The 6,597-nt window shown below is 40.0% G+C and overlaps 1 pseudogene; it reads right to left on the reverse strand.

Moving 5' to 3' along the window:
- Positions 1-2,040: 2,040 nt before the first annotated feature.
- On the reverse strand, positions 2,041-5,291 carry LOC119570406 (annotated as a pseudogene).
- Positions 5,292-6,597: the final 1,306 nt, after the last annotated feature.

Genomic DNA, 6,597 nt, shown 5'->3' on the forward strand with positions numbered 1-6,597 from the left:
CCCCCCCCCCAGGGGAAATGTAAGTGAATTCGGGGCTCGAGAGAGCTCTTAGTCTACACCCAAACCCTTTCACAACTGGATAGGTGGCAACCCCTTGCGTGAGTGAGCGGTGGAGTCCTACCGGTAGGCAGTTGGCGGGTAACCTCGTTGTGAAAAGGTTGATGTGGGAAAACCCCTGTATTTATGTTTTTGGGTGCTTTTTGGGGAAAATGGATACCGGTATCTCTCAACTCCTGTAGACCTAGGAGGTAAACTTTGTTGGGCTTTCCCTCCATGCTCATACCCACACCCCATGATTCACGACCGGGGGAATACTGTCAGCTCCTGTAGAAAGGGTGAATATCAGAGTAGCTACACACAAACCACCACAGATTCGTGGTGGCAGCGGGGGGATAGACATGGAAGATAATTTATTATTTAGTTCCTGAAAAAAAACTTTGAATAATTATAAAGTAAATAAGTGAAAAAAAATGTGCAGCAGACCTGACATACATTTTCTGTGACAATCTTGAATATATTCACTTCTGAACTTTAGTTTGTAAAGCTTCATATAAACGGGTTTTGTGCCTCTCACAAAAATAGATAAATGAAAAAAATGATGTAGCCATATAAAAGACATACTTAAGTATGAAAAACTGTAAAGCTCCTGGCAGACCGTTTGTTCACCCAAACTAGAGAAAATATGTAAAAGTATTTAGCCACCCTGTAGTGTAAGACCTTTAGTGCAATAAAAACATCTAAAACTAATAAAATCTTTCGAAAAACATCTATTTCTTCCCTCTTAACTTACAAGTTAAAGAGGTAGGCCAGATCACCCAGTTGAAATGGTTAATGAATCATTCAGGTCGAGGGGTTTTTCCTGAGACCTCTGCCTCATCTTCCAATTTCTTCATTGTGACTTCCCCTTGGAATGGATTTTATGTAGTAATGAGGGTGTCAAACCTCTCTGCCCTCTTGGTGTTATGTCCTTTTTACTTAGGGACAGAGACATTGGCTGGAGACCTTCCTGAAGGTTAGACCTGGCACCCAAGGTTTGGGTAGATACAGAGGAACGGACCCAGGTGACTGAGTGGAATGGGCATTAGTCCTTCTACTGGATCGTGTGGAAAGGGTTTTAGAACCTCAATAAGTGGGTTTTGGGGTCCTCTTGGACCCCCAACTTCCCCCAGATAGAGCAGAAGTGTTCTCAGCTCGATTTTTTTGCCTGCTCGTCTCAATCTCTTTCTCCCAGGTTGGGGGTCCTGATCTTGAGTAGAATGTGTAGATAATATTTTAGAATGCTTTCCCCCAGAAGAGTCTAAAGATGTTTCTGAGTGTAGAATCTGATGAAGACTTCCGTTTGGTGGTTGAAGGCCAGAGAATGAAGACCTAGGTTCTCAGTAGCCTGCGCCAGGTTCAACAGCTGTATATCTTTACAGCATTTTCAGCCCTTAATTTTTTAAAGTCCTGAAGTGGTTTGAACTGCATTTTAGCAGAATAAAAAAACCGCATATAGGGGAATTTCTCCTCTGAAGTTCAGATAACTTTTCCAATGGGGGTCAAGAGTGGTGCACCGACCAAAACCCTCATGCAATAAGATATTTTTTGCTGAAAAAATTCTTTAGTTGAAGAGCATTTCCTCTTGGTACCGAATCTCCCAATGACTTGTCTGACATTACTTTTTCAAGCAATGGAGTGATCTTTTTTCTTGTTGCCCGCCACAACTAGGTTGGGAATATCTACACTGGTCTTTGTCTGTTTCATATTGGCGAGTAGGTTTCTTGAATACCACATCTGATGAGACAGCCCTTTTCATTTCTTTTGAACAATTTTCAATGATTTTTTTATAAGTGGAAGATCTGAATCATTTGAGCTTTCCTCTCCAGTGGAAGATGATGGTCTTGGCATCTTAATTTCACTGAGCCGAGTCTCAGACAGAGCAGCCTTTCTCAGTGTGCTAGGAAACCCAAAGCTCTCGCTTTCCCACTGTTTCAACTCTGTTCTCATTTTGGAGTCTGCAAGTTTTACTTAGGCCTCAAGAGTTCTGTTTTCATTGCTAAGTCACTTTATTGTTAACTCAGACTCATGCAGCTTCACTGTTGTTGGTGACTTCTGCTCTTCCAGTTCTTGTATTTTCTCAACAAGATCTGCCTGTTTCTTCCTCTCATTCTGAAGACTCTCACTGAGTTTTGTTGACATGATCCTGGAACTTTATCATATGATTCTGATAGTATTCTTCTGACTTTTTGTTTTCATTGAGCTCTGCCATGACCTCTGACAGCCTTCTCTTTGCTTTTTCATACTTATGGTCTAAGACCTGCATCTCTTTCAACACCTCTTGCACCTCAATTTGTACCATGAGCTCTTCAACCTGTCTTGTACAATGCTTTCATCTTCTGAACAACTGATTGTCTCTCGCCCGAGCATTATCCTTGACAGCTCTTCTGTTCAGCTCTTAGTTGACCTTTTACCTTCATGTTCCATTCTCAAATCCTCCTTTGCTGCAATGACTTCCTATTCTTTGTCAATGAACTTTGTTTCCAAAGATAAAGCATGAGCTGTGTGTTCCTCCATTTTTTTCTTTCTCAATCTCCTGGCTTGTAAGCGGAGATTGGATATTTGCTCCTCACTTCCTTCACAAGCAAGGAAAGTCTTGTCATCATTCACTCTTCAAACATTTCTTGTTCTTGGGCCTTTGCTATCTTTTCATCCTCTAAGGATTTCATTTTAAGTTCTAATTCAAAGCCAGAAGCATCCCTGGCAACCACAAGCAATGCAATTTCTTCTCTCTCCTTATTCTTTTGCTCTTCACTAGCTGAACGGACAAGTTCCATCTCTTGCTTCATGACTAGCTTGCTTTTGGAATTCTCATTAGACTGTGACTTCAGTTCAGAACTCTCAAGCTTTCCTTTTCCTTCAGTTCAAAGATTTCCTTCTCCACCTTGCCCTTTAGCAACTCATCAGTTGAGCTAGTCTGCTCCAATTCTTGCTAATGAGTCTTGAGACCATATTTTTTCTAAGAGTATTATATATACTGATGTTATGTTCTTTGTTAATTTGTTCTTTCTCTTTTTCCCTCTTTAGAGTCTCTAGGCTCATTTCCAGTAACCCAATCTTCTGTAACACTTAGTTTCACAGCTAATTTCTCTTTTCAAGGACTCTTTTTTTTTCGTTATTTCACAAACAGTTTCCTTGAGACTGCAGACTTCAGACTGATATTTTTGTTGCCCTCCTCTATCTTGCTTGTAATTCCCATAGAGCCTTCTTTTCAGGAAACCATTTCCAATGCTTAACCGTTAATGTCGATTTCTCTTGCATTTAAGCATAACATTGTGTATGCTGCTGTAGTGTAGACACAATCCTTTCTTTCTCACTGATCATTTTAATCAAAGACACTTTCTTGGAAAAGCTCTTTAGCCAGAATTTCTTTTTCTTCTCAAAGTCTTGTTAATAGTTCATCCTTGTCCTTAATCTCTTGTTCCATATATCCCTCTTCAGAGTCAACATTTCCTTATCTGCTTCATTCTTTAACGAAGAATAAACATATTCTCTTGTATATTTTCCAATAATGACGTCTTCTCTTCTTGAATCTTGTCTAATTCATGCTTAAGAGACAAGACTCATCTGATTTTCCTGCCAATTCTGACATCATGGCCACAGTCTTAGCACACTCACTTTCCTTGATCTCAGATAGATTCGTCTCAGGATCACTCTTCATAGTTTCGTGTTGGGACTGAGTAAGTACAAGTTTTTCTTCCACAGCCTTTAGAACTTGAGACTTCTCCTCTAACAGTTTGTTGAGCGAGGAAATTTGGTTCTCGTTATTTTGCTTTTCTTCCTCCCCTCCTCCTGACCCTATCCAATACAAGCTGGACAGATCTCACCTCTTCAAGCATTTTCCTTCCTATTTCTGATTTTCTTTTCTGAGAGACATGATCATTACATGTTGTTCCTCAATTTCTTTTTGAAAGCTTTCTAAAGTTTTGTTCTTTTAACAAGACTTTCTTTAGAATCATTATCTCAGTCACTGTCTCTTCCTGTTTTTCTTCTAGATTTTCTTGAACAAAGCTTCTTTTGTGATCTCATTTTTCAGTGCCTCTTCTCTTAGCAGCTCATCATTTGTTTTCTGTGGGTGTCACTTGCAGCAGAAGTATCTGTGAGGTCACTCTGCAGCTTTCGTATATGCAATTGATGTTCCTCTTCTGCCTTTTTTATATCCTCCCTAGGGTTTAGCTACACAAGTTCCTTTTCTTGAAGAGCTTGCATGTGAGCAGTCATCTCATTTTCCAGTATTCCTTTAGTCTTTCTATTTTGCTCCTCAAGTAGATTTAACATTCTTTGTTTAGTCTGCATTTCTCGAACTATGGCTGCCTTTTCATTTGTCAAACTTACCTGAATCTTGCATTTCTGTTTCAAAGAAAACAGCACTTCTTCCTTCATGCGTGACATTTCACTGTGGGCTGAAGCTTCATCTTGCAATTTCTTTTGCAATGATGAAATGACTTCTTCCTTTGCCTTCAGGTCTTCATCTAGCGACACTTTATCTTTGTTGTGCCTTTCTACTGCCTCTTGCATTTCTTCTCGTTAGATTTTAGAGCTTCCTTTTCTTCAGTTATTTGTGTAATGGATAGCTTTCCTTTTGCAACTGTTGACTAATCAGTGCTAAAGCCTCTTCCTTATATTTAATTTCTGCTTGCAAAACTCTTTCTCTTTCAAAGGACTCCATATTAGACTGTAATTCTTGCTGTTTGATGTTAAAGCTTCTCCTTTTCCCCAACAATTTTACTAAAACAGTTCTACTAAATTCTTCTTGCAAAGTACACTTGGCTTCAGTTACCGCCTTCAAACTTGTTGAAGTGCATTGCAACTCCTGGCTGGCTTGTTTTAGCTTACTTTCAACTTCTTCCAATCTGAACAACGTCCAGCCAGTTCCTTCATTTTTTGGTTTAGTTGTTCCTTCAGGGTCAGGATAGAGACTTGTGAATTCATGAAGTTCTTTCTGTAAGCGATTTTCTCAGTCTCTACTTGCAAGAACTTGGACTGACTTCCCTCTAGTTGAGAACATGTTACCGTATTTTGCTCTTGAAGCTGTGCATGCTGAACCATCAACTGAGAATAATTCCCCTTAGCTTGCCCAAGTTCAACATTATGGCATCATTTTACTGTCAGAGCTTCAACCTGGGCAAGGAGTTCTGTACTTTACTGTAAGGGGTTTCTCCTAATTTTTCTTTCAGAGCAGCATACTGAGTCTGAAGTTTGGCTAATTGATCTTGAGTCTCACCTAAGATCTTATCTACAATAGCTTCAGCCATGTTCTCACATTGCCTCCAGTTCCACTTCTATTTGCTGGAGAAGTGGGATCATAGAAATTCATTAGAGATCCACCTCAAAAGACTCGTCAATAGTACGGTTAAACTGGTCTGTTATTCTCCAGAAGACATTGTTGTAGTTCTTCAAATTGACTTTTAAGATCTACTAGTAGAGTTAACGGGGATTCTATCATGCCTTTCTTGAATTCTTTCATCTAGCCCTGCCTCCTTACATTTGTGTTCCTGTAATGTTGCTTCTGTTTGCTGCTTCAAGGTATCAAGGGTTTCTTCCTGAGTTCTGATTGTCTCTCCCGTATACACTGAAAAATGTATTGAGGGAGGATTGTGATATAGAAAGTCTTATTAATTTCCTTAGGGAGACTAATATTTTCGGCAAAATTTAATTATGCATAATGTTTATGCAATAATTTTATACACTTAGAGCATATTTATGCTTTGATTTTTAACATATTTATTGCTAGTTATAAGAAATTTATTGATAAATTTTTAACCTTTTAAATATTCTAACATTCCATCTAACAAGGTATTCGCCGCCAATGACCATAGCCTCTGGCTAGTACAGTGGTAACTGTCAGCCTCTCATCCGAGGGGTCGGCGGTTCGCGCCCGCCCAGGCGCAAGAAGTTGCAACTGTCGCCTGGAGGTTACTGCTGTGGCTGGGCACCACGGCGGGCAAGGACTCGGTTCCGCCGAGTCAGCAGCAGCTGACACACGTGAGCAAAATCAAGCAGACAGTATGTCACACCAAGAATATCCATTGTATCAAATGGAATCCAAACCAAACTTAAAAACTTAAAAAAACTTAGATGTTGACGCAGCAGATACTTTTAAGTAATCGATCAATCTTGCTCATTTCTTTCATTGCAACTCTTCACCTCCTCCATGTGGAGTGTATACATCTTATTTTGTAAATCAGAGAGAAAGTTGTCAAATTCATTTTATTGCTTCTCTGCCTCTGCTTTTAGGACACCCCATGCTGCTGCATGCTGCGCTTCCATTTCATTTATTTGTGCACAAACTTCTGTCACCTTCCTTCAAGCACCACTTTTTCAGCTTTTTATGGAGTCCATCTGCTTAGTGAAGTTGGCGAGCTGTTTCTTCAGCTCACTTTTATGTACCCAAGGCCAAAATACTGGTATCTCTCAACTCCTGTAGACCTAGGAGGTAAACTTGTCCAGTTTCCCCCCATGCCTATGTCCACGCCCTATGCTTCATGACCTGAGGAATACTCGTCAGCTCTGTGGAAACGGTAAGTGTCAGAGTAGCTGCACAGAAACCACTACAGATTC

This window comes from Penaeus monodon, unplaced genomic scaffold (genome assembly GCF_015228065.2).
Source record: "Penaeus monodon isolate SGIC_2016 unplaced genomic scaffold, NSTDA_Pmon_1 PmonScaffold_2608, whole genome shotgun sequence".
In the NCBI taxonomy this organism is placed as follows: Eukaryota; Metazoa; Arthropoda; class Malacostraca; order Decapoda; family Penaeidae; genus Penaeus; species Penaeus monodon.